We start from the raw sequence: 3,381 nt of genomic DNA, 5'->3' as shown, positions 1-3,381 counted from the left end.
TTATTATTTTTATTAAAATTTGATATATTCCTTAAAAATACGTTATGTTTATTCCTCTAGAATAAAGTTAAAATTTATTAATTTAGTATTTAATAACATTAAATTGAAGTATATGAAATACTGCATTTATTACGAATTTACTGCTCCGCTTACATTACTACTTGGTTGTCGTTTAGTATGTTGCATTTAATAAGAACTTCACATTTTTCCTATAAATAATGAAGAGATCAACTTCTTGTAAAACTATCACCATATTATTATTATTATTATAACGAACATCAAAATTTCAAATTTTGCAAGATGAAAGATACGTCAAAGAATTCATTCATATTAGCATTCTTATTTGTAATTCTCGCAACAGAAGTTTATTATGGTATTTATTTTCTCTTTATTATCCTATGCTTTCTGAATATTATTTTTTTTTCTTGTACATATCTATAATAAAAAGATGCAATTATTTTTACAGGTTATTCATCTTCAATGGAAACAAACAGAAAAGATGGTGTTATAGTTGTATGTCCATGCAAAACAAAGAAGGATTGTCTTCGCAATATTCGCTCTTTACCATGCGGTCCGTCAGTAGTTTTTTGTTACGAAGGGTATTGTCGTTGTAATCATATAAACCAGGAACCAGGTATTCAAAATTAAATATAATCTTTATATAAAAATTAAAAAATATATATCTTTTTACACATTAAAATTTTTATATTCATTTGATATTATCTTTATTTATTTTTAAAAAATACAAAAATTTACAATTTTTTATATTATTTTATCTTTATAATCTATCAAATGTATTATGATAGTATTATTCAAAAGTTAAACTTCAATCCAGTATGTGAAAGTCTTATTTACTCATATTTCAGATTTGAGAAAGCTAAATATTATAAATCAAATATTTTTTAATTATTTGATTTATAATATTTCATTGATGGTCAGAACATCTAAACCTCCATTAATAGTTTTAAATTGCAGTCAGCCAATCTTATAAGCATTTTTCTAAAAGGAATCTAATTCTCTTTAAAAGCTTGGATATTAGATTTTATTTCATGTTCAGATATTTGAAATTATAAAATTTCATGAAAGTGTATATATATATATATATATATATATATATATATATCTAGAGAGAGAGAGAGAGAGAGAGAAATTTTTTCTAGTATTCAGAATTGTTTAATTGTTTTTGTTAAAAGTCCCTTTTATAATTTTTCATGTGAATTTTGCACGCATTTTTTTTTAATTTTCTTTTAATAATATTTTTCGTGTAAAAACATTATGTTTAGCAGAAATTTATAAAAAAAATTGTAATTGTTTTCAGCGTTCTCGTGATAAAATTCTACATTAAATGTTTTATTTTATTTAGTTTTATTGAAATTATGATTATTCAATTTTGCAGGTAATTTGTTTCCGAGAGAGGCAAGAGTGAATGATTCTACATGAAACATTTTAAATTATGAGCTGTATGGTTTCATAATTGAAATATATAAAAATGAATAATAAATCAAAGAGTTTCATTTTAATGCACTTTAAGAGCTTCCAATAACTAAACCAATTTACTATTGTCTAAAGTTAAATCACCTTTTTTTCATCGAAGTTTAATATTGTCTAAAGGTGAATGACCTTTTTTTCACGTGCAAAGATAAAAATAAAACAAGATTAGTAATACTGTAATTACATATATTCATTGAATGATTAAATATAAAATTCTTTTTATGTAGAAAGTTTATATTCTATAACATTCACATTAAAACATAAAAAGAAACAAAAAGAAAGTGTGCTACGATTCGCAATACAATTATATCTTGTTTATTGTATTTTTCTTTTAGAATTTTTTTCCTTACAAAGAAGACAGAGCTTCAGAGTGTCAAGATTTTCCATTAAAGCTTTCAATCAACAAACACAATATATCCTCGTTGTGGGTTAGCTACGTTGGTTATTATGACATTGAAGCACGATTATTTTGTTCAATCATATCCATATTACTAATTGTTTATTATGACATTGAAGCACAATTATTTTGTTCAATCATATTCATATTACTAATTGTTTATATTTCACAAAAGAAACATATTTATATAAATTAGCTTATGTGAAAGACTTAATTATTGTTATAAGAAATAATATTTTAATTAAGGGTTTGCTAACTTGTGTACGTCTGTTTTTCAATTGGTACATTTTAACAATGTGTACCACGTTTTAGTAGACAAAAATATTCTAATATATCATAGATTTTTAAGTTTTAAGGTTAAGGGTATTTTAATAATTTTCAATATCAAAACTAAAAAAAGAAAAAAGAAACCCCAAACCCTTGCTCACCTCCCTCATTCTTCTCAATCCTTTTTTTTTTCATCTCTCTCACTCTAACATTTTCTCTATCATCCCTACACTAGTCCCAAGTGAAAAAACACTCATTGTTAAACAATTTGTTTTTGTAAAGAGTTGAGTCATTGACATATTCGCCTTTAGGAAAAAGGTTCATTCAAGATCTCTTCAATTTCATCATTTTCACTAACCTCTCTAATTTCAAATCATCTACGGATGTTGAATCATCATCTCTAGAAAAATACTTCCAGGCCAATTACCAATTCCTTCCAATGTCATTATGCTTGTGAAAATTAGATAAAACTAGATAAGACAAAAATTATAAAATGAAAATTCATTATAAAATCATTTTTTGTAAGAAATTATTTAACAGTGAGTCTTTCTGATTTTTCCACGCCAATTACCAATTTCTTCGGATGTCATTATGCTTGTAAAAATTAAATAAAATTAGATAAGACAAAAATTATAAAATAAAAACTCATTATAAAATCATTTATTGTAAGAAATTGTTTAACAGTGAGTGTTTCTTATTTTTTTCCATGCAAATTACCAATTTCTTCGAATGTCATTATGCTTGTAAAAATTAGATAAAATTAGATAAGACAAAAATTATGAAATGAAAAATCATTATAAAATCATATTTTTTTGTAAGAAATTGTTTAACTGCGAGTGTTTCTGATTTTTTCAGTTGGGGCTACAGTAGCGATGACAGATAAAATGTTAGAGTGACAGAGATGAAAGAGAAAGGGTTGAAAGGAATGAGGGAGGTGAACAAGGGTTTGGGGTTTCGTTTTTTTTAGTTTTGAAAATGAAAATTATTAAAATACCCTTAACCTTAAAGCTTAGAATTCATGATATATTAGGGTATTTTTGTCTACTAAAACCCGATACGCATTGCTAAAATGTACCAACTGAAAAACAGACTACGCAAGTTAGCAAACCCCTTTTAATTATAACAAATTTTAAAGTTTACTTAAGTTTTTGTTTTCACATAAAGTTTTAAAATATTTTTGGGTTTGAGATAACCTGTAATATGAGGGGTTTTATCTTTATCAGGAA

At 24.8% G+C, this 3,381-nt stretch overlaps 1 long non-coding RNA gene across 1 annotated transcript; it reads left to right on the top strand.

Moving 5' to 3' along the window:
- Nucleotides 1-271: 271 nt before the first annotated feature.
- Nucleotides 272-1,420, top strand: LOC111242760. The gene is made up of 3 exons (XR_002670038.1): nucleotides 272-373; nucleotides 467-634; nucleotides 1,397-1,420. It is a non-coding gene; the product is annotated as an uncharacterized LOC111242760 (long non-coding RNA).
- Nucleotides 1,421-3,381: the final 1,961 nt, after the last annotated feature.

Source organism: Vigna radiata, chromosome 11 (genome assembly GCF_000741045.1).
Source record: "Vigna radiata var. radiata cultivar VC1973A chromosome 11, Vradiata_ver6, whole genome shotgun sequence".
Taxonomy (NCBI): domain Eukaryota; kingdom Viridiplantae; phylum Streptophyta; class Magnoliopsida; order Fabales; family Fabaceae; genus Vigna; species Vigna radiata.
This window is presented reverse-complemented; position numbering and strand designations above follow the sequence as displayed.